General features: G+C 40.0%; 1 pseudogene; it reads left to right on the forward strand.

Annotated features, from left to right (window-relative positions):
• Positions 1-5813: 5813 nt before the first annotated feature.
• Positions 5814-23907, forward strand: LOC114034646 (annotated as a pseudogene).
• Positions 23908-24992: the final 1085 nt, after the last annotated feature.

Genomic DNA, 24992 nt, shown 5'->3' on the forward strand with positions numbered 1-24992 from the left:
AGAGGCCATATCCTGTGGGCTCATCTTTCCTATTCTATTTCTCAAAATCTCTCTTCACCATCATTCCTCATTCTCTCTTCCTTTGCTCCAGTCTCTGTTGAAGAGATGTCCCTTCTCCTTGCCAAGGGCAACCTGTCCACTTGTGCTCTTCTCCTGCAGGAGCTTGTCCCACATATCATTCCCTCTCTATCTCTCATGTTTAGCTTTTTGTTTTTATGTGTTGGCACTTTCCCCACCACCTTCAGACACGCCCAGATCTCTTGTTTTCTTAAAAAAACTTTGAACCTGCTATTGTCTCAAGCTATCATCTTATAACTCTTCTCCTTTTTAGAGAAAAAAAAATTCTAAGAAATGTCTGTTTCCATTTATTGCTCCATTGTCTCCTTCCCTTTTCAAGTCTCAAGCCTTTGCAATTTGGTTTCTGAATCCAGAATCCACATGACTGAAACTACTTTTTTCAAAGGTACCAACAATCTCTTAATAAATCCAATGCCTCCCCCCACCCCATTTTACTCAGCCTCTTTGTGGATTTTGACACTGTTGACCACCCTTCCATTCTGGATACTCTGCTCACTTGCTTTGTATGATAGTATTCTCTCCTGGTTGTCCTTCTGCCTATCTAAGCATTCCTTCTCTGTCTCCTTTGCGGAATCATCATCCTTTTCCTAACCACTGAGCATGAGCATTTGCCAAGGCTCTATCCTGCACAGCCTTCTCCTTTTTCTCTATATTCTCTCTCATCAAATCCAAGAGATTCGACTATCATCTCTATACAGATTATTCCTAAATCAGTCAATCTATCAATCTATCAATCTATCTATTTATCTATCTATCTACCTATCTCTAATCTCCCTCCTGAACTCCAATCCCACATTACCAACTGCCTACTGGACATCTTTGACTGGATATCCCATAGGCATTTCAAACTCGATATGTCTGAAACAAAACTTGGTTCCTATCTAAACACATCCCTCCTCCAAACTTCCTATTTCTATTGATGGTACCACAATCCTTTCAGTCATCCAGGTTCCCAGCCTTGAATTCCCACTCCTTCAGCCCCCATATCTAATCAGTAGTTAACACTTTTCAGTTCTGCCTGTATAATATTCTTTACTTCTGTCCCCTTCTTTCTACTAGAACAGCATCTATTTTAGTTCAGGTTCTTATTTTTTTTTTCCTGCCAATAGCCTTCTAATTGGCTTTCTCATTTCCAGTCTCTCATCTCTCCAATCAATCCTCCTTCCATCTTCCAAATTAATATTCTTAAAACAGCACTGACTATGTCACCCCAACCCTACAGTGCACAAACTGCACCCTAGGCTTTGACACCATTTAAATCATTCAGGAATATCTGTTCCACAGAAAGCTGCTTTTCTGCTGAACCTCACCATTCTCCAACTGGGCAAATCCTCTTCTCTTCTATTTTCAAACGAGTAAAGCATTTACAAGTTCTTTTAACTTACAATTACCCTTAAAGGGGCTTTGGAAACATGTTACATTCTTGATGTGGATAGTAGTTTCATTAAAATAAGGGAATTGCAAAGTTCATCAAGCTGGTTCTCCTTGGTGATTATAAGTTCAGTCAATTCTTTACTCATTGGGATGCAGTGCCATCCAATTATATTTTTAGTAAACAAAGCTTGGGCACCATCACCAGTCATCCTAACCTATGTTGTGCCACTGGACTCTGATGAATCTGGAGGAAAATGTGAGGCTGATGACTTTGCACAGCCCTGCCTCACTTAAATCCAACTCATTTACAAGTCAAGATATCATCCTCCTGATGTCATTCGTCCCCTTCAAGAACAAGGGACAAACAACAAGAAGTAAACAGAACTTGAAATAATTCAGGTTGACTCTCTAGGTAAGGTAAATGAGCCTAGACAGTTCTTTACTCGCCAGGATTCTAAGTTGTCCAATTAGATCTTAGCATCTCTTCCTATATAGCAAAGCAGCTGCAAAACCTATCTTTCCCCTTTCTGCCTTTTCCTCTCAACCTGGAATATGTGTGTATGTTACAGATAACAGAGAGGAGGGTACACAAAAAGCAACAGACATTTATGAAAGACTTTGCCCCTATTAAGGTCTAAATAGTGCTGAAGGACAATAACCAGGACTGAAGCTATCTTCCAATGAGACTTCTGCCAGTCAGGAACTAGCAGCTAAAGCCTTTTTGTCAATCGACTGCTTCTTCTGCTGGTTTCTTCTGGTTCCTTCAAATTTCTCATACAAAGCTGCTTTTCAGGACCCTACTTAATCTTCCTGTCCTATCTCATCTTCAATCTCTTCAGCCTCAGTCTCAGCTTCCTATGTCCCTCAGTGGTTTAAATCAGAGTCTTTTGGAACTCAGTGATTCCCCTTTTATTTACAAAGTAACAACTCACCAAAATTTCCCCTGTGAAATCCATAGTTATTATTTAGTCATCCCTTAGTCTCCAAATAGTTACGATTTTTCAATTTTTGAATTTTGCCATCGTAAGTCTTAAAACAGTTAAATGCAAATGAGCCATGGGATCGTAATGCTCTGTAGCTCTAAATCCTCAAAATGGTGAGTCCTCCATTTCAGTCAGTGTCCTGGAAATCATGTTTCTTCAAACTCATATATAAGTTGTTTTTTTTCTAAATAAAAGTTTCTCTTCAAATCATCAAACGATTCATGTACAAATAAGATATTGCCAATTAACCCAGGATGAGCTCTAAGCTGAGAAGCGATTCCTCTGGACCAAAATGTTCCCAATTGAATTTGCCCCAGGACCAGAATTCATACTTAAGGCTCTCACTACACAGCTAGTAAAACCCAATGTAATTACAGGAATAAAGAAATTAATAGTGTAGTATCACTAATTTAGAAAATGGAGCTGCCAGAGCTCAAGTCTCAGGTTTCATTTCCATATGGATCAATTAACTTGGCTCAGCTTCTGGCTGCAGACTACACCCTGGGACCCAGATTGTCATCTAAAAATTGCATTTCTTGCTCACAAGGAGAACTACTTAAGAGATTTTAGATGAATTTAACCTAAACATTGAGTCTCTTCCTAGATTGTAAGCTCCTGAAGAGCAGAAAACACATCAATTTTTGTTAAACCAAAGTTCTTTTCTGCACTTTCTAAGCATCATGTTCATTTATGAAAAATGCAATATCTTACATCCTTTACCAGTTGATATAACTCTTTTTCTTTACACAAAAATAGTTTTTCTGGCCCTTTCAACACTAAACTGTTCCATATGAAGGGACAGTTTCTTATACTAACCTTATTCTATATTTCTCCCTTTCACATACTCTTCATTTCAGTCAAACTGACCTGATGGCTGCTCTCTGTACATCATATTCCATTTCTTCCCTTCATGCCTTTGACATGTGGTACCCCACATTTGCAATGAGCATTCTTCTGTACCACTGTTCCACCTTCCTTCCTCACTGCCAGTTCATAGAATTCCTGCCTTCCTCCAAAACACAATTCAAATGCTACCTCCTATACAAGGCCATAAATCCAATATGAAAAGCCATGCCCATTTTCCTATCCATTCTCATGCAATTCAATTCAGTAAACATTTATTAAGTGTCTACTATATACAAAACACTGTGCCGTACCAGGGGAAATATAAAGTTTGGATAAGATTCTCTGCCTCATTTCATGTACTTTTTCAGATGGGGATCAAAAGGCAGTTAGGTGGTATAGTGGATAGAAGACTGGATCTGGAAATAGGAAGACATGAATTCAAATCCAGTCTCAGATATTTACCAGGTATGTGAACCTTGGCAAGTTGCTTAACCTTTGTCTGCCTCAGTTTCCTCAACTATAAAATTGAGATTTTAACAACACCTACCATTGTTTGAAGATCAAATGAGATAATATTTGACACATAGAAAGCACTTAATAAAGACTTATTCTCTTCTTCATCACTCCATATAAAATCATTGCTACATTTACTTACATGAAACTTTAAGCTACCTGAAGTAGCACAGGTTTCTTGGTAAAATCTCTTAAGAAAATCTCCTTCAGCCCCCAAATCCTCTTCCCTTGCCTACATTTCTGTGATATGTCACTGCTATTCTAGTTTTTAGGTAGACAAAGTGTTGTTGCATAGCAGAAAAACAATACTAGAATTCATGCTCTGAGATCTTTAGGAGGAAAGAGGAAGAGCAGAGGGATTTTATTTCTACCTTTTCTTCAGATCAGGTAGTATTTTTAAAAAGGAAAGACACACTATATCCCATAATTAGATGAAGTTACTGACCCATTGTCAGAACTTCTTTGATTGTTTATTTATTTGTTTGTTTCTTTCCATCTTTCCTTCATATTTTTCCTTCCATTGCTCTCATCTTTTTCATATTTCTTTTCTTCCACCCTTCATTCTTTTCATTATGAACAGTCCACTTCTCTAGAAACTTGGGGAAAAAAATGATAGAAACTTGAGGAAATTGATACAAAGACAGATGACATAGTTCCTGCCCTCTAGGAGCTTTCAGTCTAAGAAGAAAGTCAATGTTTAAGTTAAATCCATCTAAAAATCTCTTGAAGGACTATTTATGAACGTCCTTTATGAATACTGGGCTACAATGTTTACATGACAATCTGGATCTCAGGGCTCTGCAGCTGGAAGCTGAACTAAGTTAACTGGTCCATATGAAATTAAACCTGAGATAAGGGTTCTAACAGCTCCATTCTCTAAATTAGTTATACTACAATATTAATTTCTTGATTCCAAATTACAGTGGGTTTCATTAGATATGTAGTGAGAGCCTTAACTTGGAATTCTGGCCCTGGGTCAAATTCAGTTGGGGACATTTTGGTCCAGAGGAATCACTTCCCAGTCAAGAGCTCATTCCAGGCTAACTGGTAGCCATATTACCCCTCCTCCTGGACTGAATGTGGTACAGGGAAGCACATGCCCTGTCCACCTTTCCTGTTCAGCCTGGGAGGGCCCTAAATTCTCCCCAGCAGAATGTACTGAAAAGCCTCTAAAGGGCTCCCTTTCTGAGAGAACTCCTTTGTCTAGGGAAGAACTACTGCTATGTCCCCCACCTCAGGAATTTGACCCTTGTCTCTGAATGTCCCAGGGTCTCTAAGGGCCCTTCTTCTATGAACACATTGTGACCAAGGGACCACTTGCCAGCCTGAAATTTGAATCTAGTCTACATAGAAGGTGTATCAATAAATCAATAAACATTTATTAAACACCTACTATGTGACAGGGATTGTACTAAGCCCTGAGGATACAAAAAGAGGCAAGAAACAATCTTTGCCCTCATGGAGTCTACAGTCCAGTGGGGGAGACAACATGCAAAAAATCATATGTAAATAAGCTATATATAAGGATAAATAGGAAATAATTAACAGAGGGAAGGTGCTGGAATTAAGAGGGGATAAGGAAGGCTTTCAGTAGAAAGTGGGATTTTAGTTGGGAATTAAAGGAAGCCAAGGAGATCAGCAGTCAGAGTAGAGGAGAGAAAGTGTACAAGGCATAGGGGACAGCTAGAGAAAATGCCAGGAACCAAGAGATGGAGTGTTTAGTTCATGGAACAGCCAGGAGGCTGGTGTCACTGGATCAAAGAGTATGTGTTGGGGATAAGGTGTTAGAAGACTGGAAAGATGGATTATGAAGGGCTTTGATCGCCAAACAGAGCATTTTTTATTTAATCCTGGAGGCAACAGGGAACCACTGAACTTCATTGAGTGTGTGTGTGTGTGTGTGTGTGTGTGTGAGAGAGAGAGAGAGAGAGACAGAGATAGAGAGAGAGAGAGAGAGAGAGAGAGAGAGATAGAGAGATGGTCAGACTTGTGTTTCAAGAAATCACTTTGGGTTGCAAGATGTCTGTAATGGCGAGGGGTGGGCTGCTGGCGCTGCTGGGCCAGGCCCGCACCCTGGAGGCGGTCACTCTCCAGTGGCACCCACAGCGAGGAGGGCTCGGGCCGCTTGTGGAGGACACTGACCTACTTCGTCGTGCTCCCCGGGGTGGCGGTCAGCATGCTGAATGCCTACCTGAAGTCGCAGGAGCACCACGAATGGCCCAAATTCGTCCTCTACCCCCATCTCCGCATCCAAACCAAGCCCTTCCCATGGGGAAATGGAAACCATACCCTATTTCATAACCATCACATCAATCCTCTCCCAACCCGGGTATGAGGAAGAATAAAGAAAACTTGGACCATACTAATCAAGCACTGGGGGACCACAGCAGCAGTTGGACCATCCTTTTCTTTCTATGTGGAACAGAAAATTATATGGGACCTTAAGTTCACTTGCATCATAGTGACAAATATGCTGACCTTTTATCATTTTGCTTGTGATTGGGATGGCTTAAATAAATAATTCTTACCCTAGACTATGGTAAAAAAAAAAAAAAGAAATTCACTTTGGTGACTGAATGAAGGATGGTTTGGGATGGAGAGAGACTTGAGGCAGATAGACCCTCCAGCAGTCTACTGCATGAGTCCAGATGTGAGGCAATGAGGGCCTGCACTAGAGCAGTGGCAGTGTCAGAGGAGATAAGGAGACATATATGAGAGATGTAGCAGAGGTGAAATTGACAGGCCTTGGCAACAGACTGAATATTGGGAGTAGGAGAGAGATAGTGAGGAGTCTAAGATAACTCATTAGTTGCAAACCTGAGGGATGGGGAGGATGTTGTTGGATGTTCCTAGAGGAATAGTGTAAAAGTCAGCTTGAAGCTTAGCAGCAAAAAAACTAAGATCTTGGCAACTGGCCCTGCCACTTCCTGGCAAATAGAGGGAGAAGAAACAGAAGCAGCCTCGGATTTTATATTCCTGGGCTCAAAGATCATTGCAGACAGCAACTGCAGGCATGAAATTTAAAAAATGTTTGCTTCTTGGAAGGACAAATCTGGACAGCTTACTAAAAAGCAGAGATATCACCTTACTGACCAAGGTGGGTATAGTTAAAGCTATGGTTTTTCCATTAGCAATGCATGGCTATGAAAGTTGGACTATAAGGAAACCTGGGTGCTGCAGAATCAACACTTTTGAATTATGGTGCTGGAGAAGACTTTTGAGAGTCCCTTGGACAGCAAAGATATTACATCAGTCAATACTTAAAGAAATTAATTCAGACTATTCACTGTAAGATCAAATACTGGAGTTGAAGTTTAAATACTTTGGCCACATATGAGAAGTTGGGACTCATTGGAAAAGACCCTGATGTTGGGAAAGATTAAAGGTAGAAGGAAAGGGACTGAGGATGAGATGGATAGATAATGTCATGGAAGCAATGAACATGAATTTGGAGAGACTTTGGAAGGTAGTGGAGGATATAAAGGCCTGGCACGTTATGGTCCATGGGGTCACAAAGAATTAGACACAACTGAACAACAACAAAATTGGTCACATCCTCTAAGCCTATATAAGACCACTGAGATAAATGGAATAGCAGAGTTGAATGCCTAGTAGGTGAGAAGGGAGAGTGTTCCAGTGAACCCTTGAGAAAGAATCATTTGGGGAGGGGGGAGGGGAAGAGCAGAAGAGGAAGGGGAGAGCTCAGTTCAGAACATTTCATTTTTCACTTGGCTGCACTACTTTGGGACTTGTTGGACTTTCCACAAAGCCCCAAGTAGCCTGTACATCATCCTGTGAGATCCCATCAGCCTCGGTCCTCTACTTCAACGGTCATTCTGATTGGAGGGATGGAGCCTTGAACTCTGAAACTTCCATGTAAGGAGAGAGCTCAGCTCAGAAGATCTCCTCATTTCTCATTTGGCTACACTACTTTGGGACTTCTCTGCCTTCTGCACCTTGCTCCCAAGGCCAATACTTCCCCCTTCCCTTCCTCCTCCCCAAGCCAGCTTTTAAGCTTCCCTTTGTGTATTGTCTCTCCCCCGCCCCCCCAGACTGAAAGCTCCTTGAGGGCAGGAACTGTCCTTTTTTCATATTTGCATCTTTACCACTTGGCACTGTGCCTGGCACATAATAGGCACTTAATAAATGTTTATTGACTGACAGAGCCTTGAATCTAGTCCTCAGTCTTGGTCTCCTCACCCCACCTTGGCCAGAGGAGCTTCATGAACTTTGAAAGGTCTTGAGACTTTGAATTTTTTCATTAATACCCTACTAGCATGACAGGACAGTTACGGCTGAAGGGCATCATGAATAAAAAAAAGTAGAGATAGGTTCCATAAGGAGCCCAGTAGAAAAGTTCCACCATACCTAAGGGGACATCTTGACATTTCTATCAAAAGAACCTCCAAGGATTGTGAGGGATCCCTTTACCACGTGTGCTTTAAAATCTAATTAAGTCTGGCTCACTGATTTATATCAACTGTTAATCATGACATGAAAACACCAGTTCATGAACATTTAGAGAGACACCCCCCCCCAACTCTTTAGGGCTACACTTACAAAACCTTGTGGGGAGATGTAGTAGTCACGTTCTTTGGATGCAACCTGCCAGTGTCAGGTTGGGAGACTAGCTTGAGAGAATGCACTATACTTAGGACAGTGGCAATCCAAGAGCAGAAGACTTCCCTGGGATTTCCTATTCCCTTTCACCGGGATACAACAGTAGTCATATAGATAGCAGAAGTCATTCTAGGAAGGAAAGAAAAGCAAATGTCTCCCTATCCCTTTTCCTCACCTAGAGGTCTAACTCTTAAGGGCAGTTTACCTGTGGGCCTAGTCCTGACCCTCAGGAGAATGAACAACACAGGATCCACCATTCCAGTGGGAAGGCAGCCCAACCAGCTCAACCACAAATGAATAATGAATGAATGAGGTATTTATTAAACACTTACTGTATGCAAAGCACTCTGCTAAGGCCTAGGGATTTCAAATGAAAAAGCAAAACAGCTTCTCTCAAGCTTTCTAATGGGGGAGGAAAACACATATGGAAAGTTTCAGCTGCAAGTCAGATGGCAAGGTCCCATGATCCTCAGGGTGCAGCAGCAAAGCAGATGGTAGTGCTTCTTCTGTAATGTCAATTGTACTGATCAAATCATATCTGTTTCTGGCAGTGCCAAAGACTTTGATAACAAGAACTTTCTTTCCTGGGTCTTTAATAGATGTGGCTGAAGCACCTGCAGAAGCATTTGCCAGGCTGCATCATGTCAGGAATTGCTCCCCAGAATGACGGTTGTGAGCACTTGGATGGAAGACTTCCTTTTCCAATGACTCTTGAGTTTAGGTCCTGGACTGTTTCCAGCAGGGTCTGAGGAAAGTTGGTGGTCAGGTGGTAGGGGTGGTTTGACTTGCCTGGCACATGTTGCCTCCTGTCTCTCCCCCAGGGTGCCTTGCTGCTTTAGCTAGGCTTGTTTGCCTGCCCTGTGGGTGGCAGTTGATTGACAAGGATAACTGGTCCCTTCTCCACAGTACCCACCTCCTTAGATGATGGCTGTGAGGGCTGGGGTGGAAGCACTGTCTTGGAGGTGCTGCAACTCCCAGGGCTCCTCTGCTTATTTGACTATTGATGCCTCCTATCCATATACATAATGCTTACCAGTTTTTCTAACCCCATAACACTGCTGTTATCAATTCACCTAGCAGCTCAGGGTCCCGACACTCAGAGTAATCCTATTTTTCTTCCTTTTTTATTTCTAATAGTCATTTAAAAATATCAAGGTATCTTGAACTCTAAGTTTACTGAATATTAAAAATACTTTGTGGAACTATCATATACCACGGAGATCACAGACAGAAATAAAGGTCTCATATATACCAAAATGTTCATAGCAAATCTTTTTATGGAGCAGAGATCTGGAAACAAAACATACGTCAATCAACTGGGGAACTATTTAAACATATGATGTATATTACTGTGCTATAAGAAGAAATGAATATGAAGAATTCAGAGAAATCTGAGAGGGTTTACATGTATGGATGTAGAGTGAAGTAAGCTGAACCAGAAAAACAACATACATGATAAACACATTAAATGGAAAGGAAAAAAAAAATAAAACTGAAGGTTTTTAGCATGAGCTGGGTGTGCTGGTTGTTCCATGTGAGCCAATGCAAGACACTGTTAATCATAATGACCAAGAATCTTGGCTCTGGAGCACAGTTGGGAAAATAATGCTTTCTTCTCTTTTTTAGATATGGGGGACTATGGGTATGGGATATTGTACATGCTATTAAACAAAAAACTGCTTTTTCTTTCTTTTTTTATTCTTTGTTGCATGGGATGTCTCAATGTGTAGGGAAGGGAAGAGGGATATAGTCAGAAATAAAGGTTATGTGAAAACAAATGATACCACTAAAGCTGTTTTTTAAAGAAAAAAATGTTATGTATAGTTTAGAGATGAAAGATAAAGGTTAGAACTTTCTTACTTACTACACTACACTTAACTAAAGTTGATAGAATCAGGTTGCTCACTAATCATGTAAGCAAAACCTAGACTTCTAATTTCATGATGAATTGGGAAAGCATAATAGATTTAGAAAACATAATATACTCAATTCTGCAATAAACAATTCAATCTTTAATAACCAAGAACTTTTCACATTTGGTTTAATCCAATTTAACATTAAGTAAGATATCTTTTGATTTATATCACTTTATTTTCCCAATATATCCCTGTCTATTTTAATAAATTATAAAGGAAACAGCCCAGATATCTTAGAATCAGAAGGCAAAGTAGAAATTAAAAGAATTCACTAGTCACTTCCTCAAAGAAACCCCAAAATGAAAACTCCTAGCAAAATTATAGTCAAAATCCAGAACTCTCAGGTCCAGGAAAAAGTGCTGCAAGCAGCCAGGAAGAAATTATTCAAGTACTGAGGAGCCATACTCAGGATCACATAAGATTAGTAGAGGGCTTGGAATATGATATGTGACAAAGCAAAGGATCTAAGATTACATCCAAGAATAAACTATCCAGCAAAACTTAGTATAATCCTATAGGTGAAAAAAAAATGGATATTTAAAGAAATAAAAGACTTTTAAACATTCCTGATGAAAATATCAGAGCTGAATAAAAAATCTGCCATTTAAACACAAGACTCAAAAGAAGCATAAAAAAGGTAAACATGAAGGAGAAATCATAAGGGACCAAACAAGGTTATCCTGCTTACATTCTTATATGGGAAGAGGATACATATTATCCCTCAGAACTTTACCATTACTAGGGCTCTTGGAGAGAATTTAATTAGACAGAAGACCTGGGTGTGATTCTATTATGTTGGGATGATGACAAAAGAAGAATAACAGAGTAGGGAAGAAAGATGAACTGGGAGAGGGGGGAAAAGGTGAGGAAGAATGGTGAAAATTACCTCACACAAATGGGGCACACAAGGAAGAGTTTATACAATGGAGCGGGCAATGGTGAGGAGTGGGCACCACTTGAACCTCACTTTCATCTGAACTGGTTCAAAGAAGGAAGAATATACATACATAGTTGGGTGGAGAAATCCATCTTACCCAACAAGAAAATAGTAAGGAAAGCAGTTAAGAGAAAGGGGTTGGGGTAGAATAAGAAGGAGAGTAGATTAAGGGAGGGAATGGTCAGAAGCAAGACAGGAAGGGTGCAAGGTGAAAAAAGAGGATAAGTATAAGAAAACAGTATGGAAAGAAATATACCACAATCATAACTGTGAATATAAATGGGAAGAACTCACCCCCTAAATGGAGAGAATAGTAGAATGGATTAGAAATGGATTAGAAACCAGAATCCGACAACAGGTTACTTTCAGGAAACATACATAAAACAGAATAATACATACGGAGTTAAAATAAGGAGCTGGAGCAGAATGTATTATGTGCTTCAGCTGAAGTAGATACAGAAAGGACCAAATAATACTATAAAATGGTGAAATTTACTCCATTTTAAAAGACAAGAGAAGATTTGTTACTGATGGGAGTGTTATCCTTGAGTTAGCTGTATGTGCCAAGTGAAACAATCAATTTTAATATCAGGAGGAGAAGGAGAAAGAGGAGAAGGAGCAGGTGGAAGAAGAGAAAAAGGAAGAGAAGGAAGAGGAGGAGGAAAAGGGGAAGGAGGGAGAGATGATGATGAAGATGAAGAAGAGATATGGTATACAACTAAAAAAAATCTAGTCCTGAATTGTTTAAAGTTATTGAAAATCAAAATGGAAAATGGACGACAGAAATTACATCAACATCAACTGTAATAATTTCATCCAGAAATTTAACCAATGTAAATGAGCCTGTATCTCAGCCACTGCTGGGCTAGATTCCTGAAAATCACTCCCAAAAGTCTTTGGTTGTTCCTTAGAGCTTCAATGTTACAGGGGCGGATTTGCAAAACTTGGACTCTAGAATGATAGAATACCAAAGGAGTTTCCACTCTTATCATACTTTGGAGTATCAATTCTGTTTTGACTATAAACCCAAGCTCTGGAATGACAAGATGCCAGGAATTCTCTGGACCTTTTGAACTCACTCCCTTCACTGCTAGTTAACTAAGCTCGGCTAGAGCACTTCGTTGTCCTCTTTATAGAGGAGGGTGAAGCTGACAGGCCTTTTTGAATGATTCTGTACCTAATCAAAGAGCCTCCTCTTTATCACATGGTAGCAACTGTACCTAGTTACAGAATGTCCATGTGTGTTCTAGCCTTTTCAAGGCACTACCGTTACATGTCATCATGATTCTCCTGGAAGCAGTTCCTTAATGTCCTCCACATGGAGAAATGACATCTCAGGTAGTCTGACCATGTGTCTGACCCCATTTTTTCAAACACCTGATAAGGCATAAAAAAGGGAAATGTATGTTTGCCAAAGCTATCTGCCACTGTGATGGAGGAGATCCAGCATGAGTTCAGGTTGAGGAGGATTTCCTTGTGGATAGTGATGTTTTCCCAGATGTTCCTGTTTGTGGATGACATTGTACAGATTGTATCAAGCCCAGAACATTGTAGAATCTCCTAGAAGAGATCTGTAATTACTTAAATTAGTCAGACCTATTCATGTACAACAGCAAGACCAAGAGGATGGAGAATGTATGCTGCCCTGATTTCAGAATGAATGCATAGGCTTTACCCTATGGATCTTGTCCAGCTGTCTGGTTATCTGGGACAGACAGTACAGATGGAAAGTAAGCCAGGACTGAGTTGAAAAGGAAGATTGAAAAGGACTGGTCTGTCTTATGGAAATTGCAAAGGTTTTTTGTTGATTCAGACCTGCCCATGAAGCAAAGGTCTGTCTTTTTAATACTAACATTTTAGTAGTATTGCTATATGGCAGTAAAATATGGAACATCACTGCTTACAAAGAACTAAAAATTAATAGCACTCAGAGTGCAACGGAGAGGTGTGTAGTACACGTTTGTAGGTTGTAACAAGTAACTAACAAACACCTCTGAAGAATGTCATCATGAAATGGAATGACAGGAAGAAGTAGACAGATTATGTGTGAGAACAAGGGATGAAAGGTGGACCACCATACTCAAAATATCAGAAAAAAGCTATGAAGACCTCCAGTACATTGTGTGAACTCCTTGTGGTGAATTTTGGAGAAAATGTGAATGTTAGTTGCTCAGGATGAGCAGATATGGATGGCTCTAGAGCTGATGACATTGCATGTGGTGGCAACAACTTCAACATGACCTAGTCAAACAAATTGTTGATACTGAAAAATTTATAATGGAAAGAGATAAAGATATTGACCTTGATTATCACTGTTTCCTACAAATGTTTAGCCAATGTAAAGCAGGTATTACAATGAAGAGCTGAAAGAACCCCAAGACTACGTTAGACAGCAAACACTCAATCTTTTTACCAAAGAAAGAGACATTGAAGTCAAAGTTAGCAGCAGTTGAGAATGCAAATTCATCCGTAAAACACTATAGAGGGGGCAGCTAGGTGGCTCAGGGGATAGAGCACCAACCCGGAGTCAGGAGGACCTGAGTTCAAATCCGGCCTCAGACATATAACACTCACTAGCTGTGTGACTCCAGACAAGACACTTAACCCCAACTGCCTCACTAAAAACAAAACAAAACACTATAGAGGAGGGGGATGGAAGATTATGAATGTTATTAGGTCTTAAGACAGCAAAGAACAGTGAAAGTGAAAACAAGCTACAAAAAGCTTGGCATGAGACACAACTGAGACACATCATCCAAACAGCATCCATAGATGAAACTGGCAGAAGAACAACAAAAAGAGAGAAAATGGGACAGAAGTGAAAACATTTCCATAGTGATTTCTTTTCAACATCAGTAACAATTAAACCATCACATTTAGATTTTCAAAATTCAGTTTCTGGTGTGCTATATGAGAAAGTAGAAATTACTCTGAGAAGAGAAAAGCTTTACTGGAGCTTACACAGACTGAAAGCATTCAGGGATCATATTACAAGACAGTGCAGGAAGTTGAAAATACCAAAATGAAAATAAAAATGATATCACTACTCAAGAAAACAAACATTTTTCATCTGTTGACTTTTTTATATGAATTATTAGAGAAATCTCTTTTGCGTATTAATGGATGTCATTGAAAAGCTCCTATGATGATCTGGGGCTTATTGGAATCAAAGTAATGTCATCCTCAAAGAGGAATATCTGGAAAACATCACCACCTATAGGGATTCTCTCTACCATTTGGACATAGCAGTGACATCTTCCATGGTACTGGTGAGCATCTCTGGCAAGCGTAAGTCTTCCTGTTTTATTATGGCTCACTTGATGTAAATAATCAAAGGGTCTTTGAAGTGAGTTAACTGTGTGGTTCCACTTAGCAAGGAGTCTTATATGATCTTAATATACACATGAGAAGCTGTATTTTGCTCTATTGCATCAAATGCACGTTTGTATCAGTAACCTATATACAGTGGTATCTTTTGTTTTTTATATACTTTTCAGTCAGTTATGTGCCTGTTAACATTTGGTCTGCTATGCAAAATCAAATTTGTGAAAGCCATCCTATTTCATTCTCATATTGCCATAAAGAATAACTTCAATATGTGTGTAAAGCATTCGTATAAATATTTAATAAAGATGAGAAAATAGGCATATGAATACTGACTACACCAAAATATTTACAGCAGCCCTTTTGTGGTAGCCAAGAACAAAGCAAGTGCCCATCAATTTGGAAATGACTAAACTGTGGTACATGAATGGAATATTGCTGTGCCATTAGAAATGACAAATATGATGAATACAGAGAAGCCTGGTAAGACATACATGAACTGAAGCAGAATGAAGTAAGCAAAGCCAAGAAAACAATATAATTAATGACTGACTATAACTATTTAAAAGGAAAGAACATTCATCACAAAACAATTGAAAATGAATGTCCCAGAATTCCGAAGAACAAGCATTACCCCAAAAGTTATAAAATCAATCAATAAACATTTATTAAGTGCATACTATGTGCCAAGCTCCGAGCTAAGCACTGGGGATATAAAGTCCTCATTTGTAAAATTAGAGTTAGACAAGACGGCCTGTGAAGACCCTTTCAGCCCTATGTCTATGATTGCATGTCCTACAAAGTGACATTAGAAAAAAATATATATAAATATATGATCAGAAAAGGTGGGCCAGTCATAGGGCAAGAGAGATGAACAACAGATGGATAGTGTGAATGCCACACTGCTCACAAAGTGTAAAAAGATTGAAAGGTTCTCCATTGAATTGTTTATGCAGTAGCCTCCCTCCCTCTCACTGAGGCCTCCAACTTGCACCTACTATAATAAGTTGAGTCCCTAGGAGTAACAATGTGGATAACACAAACTTAAAATACCATAGTAGTGAGGCACTATGGAGAAAACCTGTGGCCAAGTAAACAGTTCTAGAACTACAGATCTCAGTGTTCTTTCTCTTCTTTGGGGACTGTCCTCACAAAGTTCAATGAAGGACATGTTTTTAGTGTTGGGCAGGTGGTTCCACAGAGCTCTTTCAGAAAGGGCAGAGACCCTCAGTCTGGAATTTGCAGAAGTTTCTACAACTCTGCTTCCTTGGCCGAGCTCTGAGAGGTTTTCACTTCCCGGGAAGCCAGTGCAGAGATGTATCACTTCTCTTTTGCTAATCATCTCTGTCAGGCAGCGGATGGCAGTATAGAAAGTTAAAGCCTTTTCTTCTTTCCACCAGGCTCTGAGACCTTTTCTTTAGTCTACTTTCCTGGTTCATGTGTAGTTCTCTTTAGTGAAAAACTTCACTCTAACTTATGATGATCAACCAGTACATTTACCAAATAACCAGGCAATGGACATTTGCCTAATAATCACAAAAGTTTTTTGGGGGGGGAGGGGCCAGCGATCAGAGTTCCCTAGTTTTTTTTTTTTTTACATTTAAATACTTATTTATTTTAGCTCCTTTCCTCTTTCACCTAAATGAAATAAGAAAAAAATGGCCCTTGAAACAAATAAGCATAGTCAAGCAAAAGAAATCCATGCATTTGCCATGTCTGAAAAGTGCCTCATTCTGCATATTGTGTCCCTCACCTTTCTATCAGGAGGTGAGGGACACATTCTTTGAAGTTAAGGTTGGTCATTACATTGTTCAGAGTTCTTAAGACTTTAAAAATTGCTTTTCTTTATAATGTGGCTGCTGTGTAAATTTTTCCCCTGGTTTGCCTCACTTCACTTACCATTAATTCATACTAATCTTCCTAGGTTTCTTTGAAACTTTCCCTTTTGTCATTTCTTATTTTACATGGCTTGTTATATTTGTAGCCTCCCTTATGTTGAGCCAACCCTATATTTCTGGTATAAACCAAACTTGGTCTTACTGTATAGTCATAACATATTTTTTGTTACCTACTTGCTAATATCTTATTTAAAATTTTTGCATCAATATTCAGCAGGGATATTGGTCCATAGTTTTATTTCTCTAATTTCTCTCTTTCTACTTTAGGTATTAAGACTATATTTATATTATAGAAAGTACAGGGGCAGCTAGGTGGTGCAGTAGATAGAGCACTAGCCCTGAAGTCAGGAGGACCTGAGTTCAAATTTGACCTCAGACCAAACACTTGACACTTACTAGTTGTGTGACCCTGGGCAAATCACTTAACCCCAATTGCTTTAAAAAAAAAAGTTTGTCATCATAACCTTTGGGGCAGCTAGGTGGCACAGTGGATACAGCACTAGCCCTGAAGTCAGGAGGACCTGAGTTCAAATCCGGCCTCAGACCAAACACTTGACACTTACTAGCCTGGGCAAGTCATTTAACCTCAGTTGCCTAAAAAAGATAAAAATAAAATAAAATAGATACTAATGTACTATTGGATTATTGTTTTTATCTTGTAATTGAGTTAATTTTTCCCATATGAATTTAGATGCTAAAGCATTTAGATCATATAAGATTAAGTTTAATATTGACACTGGTTTGCTGTCTATATTTCTTTTCAGCATAATGTAGTTTCCTTGTTTATCTGTTTATATTGTAAATGTTTTTGCTTTATCTGGTAGTATGATCTCAACTTCTGCTTTTTTTTGTTTGTTTGTTTCACCAGATTCACTTCCAAATGCAACATACCAGGTCAATGAATTAGAATTTCAGCTACTATTGGGCTACATCTAGCAGATCATTTTTTAAGGCCTCTGCTGCTACCTTACCAATGCTTGGCCTCCTGTAAATGCTGGCATGGATTCCAGATCCCAAACTTCTGGTGCTTGGTATACCCACCTTCAAAAGCTCACAAAGTCAAAGCCATCTCCAATATCCCTTCACCTCAAAGCAGGAAAGAATAGATACAACAGACAGAAGCAACATCAGGGCCATATGCTCACAGACTACTTAATGATGGCCTGGGTAGAAAGAGAAAAGTCTGAAGCTTCTATCCCACGGGGCATTTGTAGAAGTTCTTGGCTCCTCACTTGAGCCAATAGGAAAAAATAATGGGTTTTCTTTGGCCAATTCGTGCTCTTTAGCTAAACTCCATTTATTTTAAAAAATTTAATATTTTATTTTTCCCCAATTACATGTAAAAACAATTTTAACATTGTTGTTTTTTTTTTAATTTTGGTGAACCCCATTTCTGACTCAGCAGACAATTAAAAGTCTATCTCTTCACCAAGCGGTTAACAGACCAGAACCAGTTACAGAATGTCTGCTCATGCTCCAAAGTCCATGTGGAGATTGCATCAGTGGCTCACTCTGTGCAAGCTCGTAAGGTCTGACCTTGGCTAGGCCCCTACTGCAGATAAAAACATAACAATAATAATGGGAAGTTGGTTTTTTTTTTTTTTTGGTTATAGACAGTCCCTGAGTCCTTCCCTATTTTCTTTCTTCTCCAACTATCCTGCTTTCTACATTAGCCACTGCTGCATAGGGCATACACTTAGAACATGTCCTTGTCACCATCTCCCTATTGATCTGAGGGACCTGAAACTTAGGGCAGCTACCATAATTGGGGAACGCAGCGTATATGACTTAGACAAGGAATGCCTTGGGATTGCATTAGCATTTCTACCTAGATGTAGGATACCATCAGACAATGTACTTAAGCACTGGGTAGCAACAGTGTGGTGCTGGTGGTTTCTTCTACAACTTATAATGTAAGTATAAACAAAAAGGGAGAAGGATTAAGGCAGGACATGTTTTGTCTAACTTAAAAAAAATTGTTTTGACATCTTTTGTTTTTGTCACGTACATTTCTGAATGTATCCCTCTTGCTCTCCCTTAGTTCTGTATACCTTAGAACAAAAAGGAAAAAGGAAAAAAAAGTTGGTCAAAACTAACATATGGAAAAAATTTGCCATTACATGCAGTGTTCCACACCTATAGTACTCCATCTCTGCAAAGAAGAGAGTGGAAAGGAAGGACTTTTAATGCAGCAAGAAAATGGATTCATGGTAGTCTCTATTCAAGGGGTGCCTTTTCTTGTTGCATTTCTTTGTGCTCTACTGATATACTTTCTTTTCTTTTTTTTTTTTTTTTTTGTGAGGCAATGGGGTTAAGCTACTTGCCCAGGGTCACACAGCTTGTAAGTTTCAAGTGTCTGAGGCTGCAGTTGAACCCAGGTCCTCCTGACTCCAAGGCCACAACCTCTACCTACTGCACCACCTAGCTGCCCCTACTTTCATCTCTCTTACAAGTGCTTGTCCCAAACTAGCTACCTTCTGGACATCTCCTCCTAGATTTTCTATCAGCATCTCAAATACAATATGTCCCAAATGGAACTCAGTATCTTTTCCCCTAAAACCACCCCTTTTCCTAACTTCCTTTTTTATTGAGAATATCACAATCCTTCTGGTCACCAAGGTTTACAACCTTGGAATTCATTCAAGACTCTTTCCTCATTCCTGTCCCCACCCCCAACCAAGTTTCTAATTCTTGCTGATTTTACTTCCAAAACATTTTTTGCATCCATCCCATTCTCTCTACTCACATGGCCACCACACAAGAGCAGGCTCTGATCACTTCTTGTCTGGACTATTGTTTTCTATTTGATCTCCCTTTCTTCTATCACTTCTCTCTTCAATCTATCCCTCACACAGCTACCAAACTTAAACTCTCCCATTAGAACGTCAGCTCCTAGATGGCAGAGACCATGTTTTTGCCTTTCTTTGTATCTTCTACTCTTAGCACAGTGTAGTAATGTAGCATGTAGTAAACTCTTAGTATTAACTTAAACTCAATAAGCATTAAGTAAATGGCTGCTATGTGCCAAAAACTGTGCTAGATATTTGGAATACAAAAAAAAACAAAACAAAACTGTCCTTGTCTTCATAGGATTTTATAGGGGTGGGTGGGGACAACATCTACACAGTGAAGAGAATACAAAATATACTCAAAACAAATACAAAGCAATTTTAGGGCGGAGGAGTGGGTACTAACAAGGAAGAAAAGGGGCAGCTAGGTGGTGCAGTGGATAGAGCATCGGCTCTGAAGTCAGGAGGACCTGAGTTCAAACTCAGCCTCAGATACCTAACGCTTACTAGCTGTGTGACTCGGGGCAAGTCACTTAACCCCGATTGCCTCACTAAAGTAAAACAAAACGAGGAGGAAAGACTTCTGGTTGGATTTGGCTCTTGATTCAAACCTTAAAGGTAAGTAGGCATTTCAGATAGGTAGCAGGCAATAAGTATTTATTAAAAGTTTACTACATGTCACACACTGCACTAAGAGCACGGAACACAAAGATAGTTAAAAAAAAAAATGGTCCCTGCCCTCTGGGAGCTGATGTTCTAATGGGAGAGGCAACATAGAAATAACATCCTAGATATAGAGAGTGGATGGAAGGTGGTCTCAGGAAGGCACTTGCAGTTAGGAGCACTGAGAAAAGTACCCTGAAGAAGGTGAGATTTGAGCAGAGTGCTGAAGGAAGTCAGGAAAACTAAGAGGCAATGGGAAGGAGGGAGAGAATTCCAGGCATAGGAGTCAGCTGCTAAAGGCTCAGAGATGAGACAGAGCGTCGTGTGTGAGAAACTGAGAGTAGGCCAATGTAGTTGGATCTTTGAATCTATGGAGAATGTAGAAAATTGGAAAGGTAGGAAGGGACTGTTTAGCTTTAAATGTCAAACAAAGAGCTTTATATTTGATCCTGGAGGTAACAGGGATCCACTGGAGTCTATTGAAGGTTGGTGGTATATAGGGGCGTGTGGATGACATATGCAAGTAGCTAGGTGGTACAGTGGTTAGAGTGCTAGGCTCAGAGTCAGGAGATCCTGAGTTCAAATCCAAACAGATACTTACTAGCTGTGTGGCCTTGGGCAAGTCCCTTAACCTCTGCTTGTTATAGTTTCCTTAACTGTAGAATGGGGATGACAATAGCACCTACCTGCCAGGGTTGTTGTGTGAATCAATTGAGATAATATTTATAAAGAACTTAGCACAGGGCCTAGCAAATAGTGGGCCCTTAATAAGTGCTTGTTTCCTTCCTTCCTATGTTTTGGGAAAATCACTTTGGCAACTGAGTGGAAGATGGACTAGAGTGGTAAAAGACTCAAGGCAGGGAGATTCAGTAAGAGGCTATTTTGATAGTCCAGGTAAGAAATGATAAGTGCCTGATGTAGGATGGTAATTATATGGATGGAGAGCAGGGGATATTTGGAGAGATGGTGTGAAGGCAGAAATTATAAGATCTGGCAATGCATTGGAGATATAGGATGAATGGGAATGAGGAGCTGAGGATAACACTAAGTTTGAGGACTTGAGTGACTAGAAGAATCATGGTATCTTTTACAGCAATAAAACAGTTTAGAAGAGGAGTGGGCCGTGGGAATAAAGAGTTTTGTTTTAGACATGCTGTCTCTGAGATGCCTACCAGATCCCTAATGTATATACTTACTAGACACCCAATATGAAGTGTTTATTAGACACCTAGAACTCAAGAAAAAGCCTGGGGTTGGAAATAAAGATCTGAGAGTCATCTGCATAGAGATTTTAATTTAACTTATGGGAGATGATGACATCACCAAGTGAGAGAATATAGAGATAAAAGAGGACCTACTCAGAATCTTGTGGAATACCCACAGTGGGTGGGCATGGCATGGATGAAGATCCAACAAAGGAGACTGAGAAAGAGCTGCAAGTTAGGAAGGAAAAGAGTTGAGTAAGAAGTGTCAGGAAAACATAGAGAGGAGAAAGTATCCAGGAGGAGAGGATAGTCAATTGTTATTTGCTGCAGAAAGGTCAAAAAGGATGAGGATTGAGAAAAATCCATTATATTTGTCAATTAAGAGATCACTGGTAACTTTGGAAATAGAAATTGCATTTGAATGATGAGGATGGAAGCTAGATTGCAGAGGATTTAAAGGCAATGAAAGGAGAGGAGGTGGAGTCAACTAGTGTAGTTTTTCTTAGGCAATTTTGCTAAGGGTAGGAGATTATAGGATGATTTTGGAAGGATGGGGGAGACAGGGGTGTGTTTGCCAGCAACAGACTGGGCCACTGCCAGTCGTCTTGACTCTTGTCTTGCCACTGGACTCTGATGTCTCTGGAGTAGAGACTGAGACTGCTGACTTCGTGCAGCTCTGCCTCACTTAAATCCAATTCACAAGCAAGTCAACATCACCCTCATGATGTCATTGGTGATGTTTGAGAACGAATGAAAAACAACAATCTGTGAGTAGTAACAGCTGCACTCTGGGTTGCCAACCTGCCGGTTCAAAGTGGTAAATGCTACTATGTCGTCGTCATCGTCGTCGTCATCGTCTTCTTCTTCGTCTTCTTCTTCTTCTTCTCCTTCTCCTTCTCCTCCTTCTCCTTCTCCTTCTCCTCCTTCTCCTTCTCCTTCTCCTCCTCCTCCTCCTCCTCCTCCTTCTCCTTCTTCTCCTTCTTCCTCTCCTTTTTCTCCTCCTCCTCCTCCTTCCTCTTCCTCCTTCTCTCACCACACATGAACTCTCGACTTGGGGCCCTTACATATGGGTGCTCTGTCCAAAGGAATATAATTTTTGGTCACTTTTATTTTGTAAGATATCTTGGGGTTGGGGGCTAGATTTTTTTTTGTTTTCTAATTATTTACTTATTTTATTATTATTATTATTTTTTTAAAGCTGGGACAATTTGCTCTTTGTCCTGCACAGTTTTCATTTATGATTTCTTGAAACATGGCTCTGAAAAAACAGGCTTTAAAAAAGTCAATTGTGATAGAAATGGAGTTACTTGACTATGCCTTTAAACCCAAATCACTCTGCTTTCATTGAATGGCCAATAACAGGCCCCAGTCCTTGTGATGCCCTTGGTTCTCCTCTAGAATGAAGGAAGAACAACAATGCAGGCAGCAGGGAAGGAACCAGTACAAAGGGAGTGATTAATGAAGAGATAGGGGGAGGGGATGATAGTAGGGATAATATGCTGGAGAAAATAGGAAGCAATGGGATCAAGGGTACATTTCAGGAGGCAATTGTGAGGAGGGACAGCATTCCAGGCATGAAGGACAACATTTGAAAAGGCAAAAAGGTAGGGATGGAATGTTGTGATGAGGAACAACAAATAGGTTTGAAGCACAGTTCTGATCAAGTCTTTGCCCTATTCTAAAAGTTTCAATGACTCCTTATTGTTTCTAGGGTAAAATAAAAATTCCTATAGCATTTAAAGTCTTTTACAACATGATTCTAATCTCTCTCTCAAGACCAATGTAATCTTTTTTCTTTTTAGTTAGGCAATCAGGGTTAGGTGACTTGCCTAGGGTCACACAGCTAGTAAGTGTTAAGTGTTTGAGGCTGGATTTGAACTCAGGTCCTCCTGACTCCAAGGCCAGAGCTCTATTCACTGTGCCACCTAGCTACCCCTTCAAGACCGATGTAGTCTTGAGAGACTAAATGGCTGGACCCACAGGGGATAGGGCACTTGTCCTTCCCTGACCTGTGTCTAGACATATTGTTTGAACTCAATTCAGTCCTGGGGGAAACTTGACTCTAACGTGGAGAATTAAGCTTCACATTGTCACATTTTCAATTGGTTAAATCCCCAACCCGTGTGTCCTGGGATGATTTAAGTTATAGCCAATTATAGCCAATGAAGTCTAGCGGCACCTCAAAGGGGAAGTAAAAATAATACTTAACCGATAACACGAATCAGGTATGGCATGGGCAATTTATTCCGATACACAGAAGAAATGCTAAATATATAGAACCCCCAGACATGCATTAATAGAACAGGATTCAGTAATTTGACATAACTATTGGATAATCCACTGAGAAAATGATACTTAAACTGTATCAGAACATAATGATGTGATGGGATTGCATTTACATTGCATCTCTGTTCTGTACAGTCACTCTACTCCAAAACTCAGCATCCTCTGAACTCCGTGCTCAGCTGCTTCCATGGTCAATCACTCCTGCCTGCACCTGCCACAGTCACAATTAAATGCTCTGGTAGACACCATATAAGCTGTTCGAGTGGATACCACCCCTATCATGCTCACAGACCTCTGGACTTCTGATCTCACTGTGTTACCTTTGTAGATATCCATGTCCAGGTTACTGCTTGGTGTACTCACAGAAGGAGACACCAAAGAGGCAGAGGTGGCAGGAGTTGAAGTACAAGCTCCTCTAGTTGTAGCTCCCAGCAGTAGCTGCTGTGTCAGCAAGGTCACCATGACGGTGGAGTAGATAACTGGTCTTCTTGCCTCTATTCCTGCTAGACTTCATCTTTCATGCTGTTTGCATTACATTATTTTCTTGTAATCTAATTATGTTACTCTAATATTCCAAACTTTTCAGTTACACCCCGCTGTTTTTCAAATAAAATGTAAACTTGTCAGTGTGATAGTCAAACCCCTGATTGTTGTTTCAGTCATGTCCAACTCTCCCAGACCCAGTTTGGGGTTTTCTTGGCAAAGTCACTGGAGTGGTTTGCCATTTCCTTCTCCAGCTCATTTTACAGATAAGGATACTGAGGCAAACAGGGTTAAGTGACTTGCCCAGTGTCACACAGCTAGGAAGTGTCTGAGGTAACATTGGAACTCAGCTCCTTCTAACTCCAGGTCAGGTGCTCTATCTAATGCACCACCTAGATGCCTGCCAAATCCTTTTATCCCTGCCCTAAGCCCTCTGCAACCTTCCTTCCCAGTTTTATTTCACACTGTTCTCCTTTGGGCAGGCACTTTGTACTGCCACTAACCTTTACTAGTCACCATTTTCTGATATTGTTTTGCCATCACTTGTCCCCAAATATATGAACAGGCCTCACACCTGGAACGGAATTCCCCTAGTTCTGTGTTTTGAAATCCTTTTCTTCCTATGAGACTATAGGCCTTAGGCACAACTCCTCCATAACATCTTCTGTGATCTCTCTATTCAGAAATGATCCATGCCCTTCTTTTTGACCTTTTCTATGCACAAAATCATCTGCAGGTAGAATGGTGTGGCATTAGCACTGATTTTGGAGTCAGAAGGGCCAAATTCAAGTTCAAACTTTGATACTTGTTAGTTGTGTGATCCTTAGGCAGGTCACTAGACCTTACTAAGCCCTAGTTTCCTGATCTGGAAAACTGGCAAAGTAATTGCACTATCTACCTGGTTGTTATGAGCCAAACCACTATATGACTATGAGCTTACTTTTATTCTCTGATGGTTCGGTGATCTCATCAAAGTGAAGGGATAAAGCCAGATGACTTTTAAAGTCCTTTTGAGCTCTAAATATATAATTCTATGATACTTTGCTTTGGATATATGTGAGAGAACAGAGGTTAGAA

This window comes from Vombatus ursinus, unplaced genomic scaffold (assembly GCF_900497805.2).
Source record: "Vombatus ursinus unplaced genomic scaffold, bare-nosed wombat genome assembly UNPS02009062.1, whole genome shotgun sequence".
NCBI classification, from domain to species: domain Eukaryota; kingdom Metazoa; phylum Chordata; class Mammalia; order Diprotodontia; family Vombatidae; genus Vombatus; species Vombatus ursinus.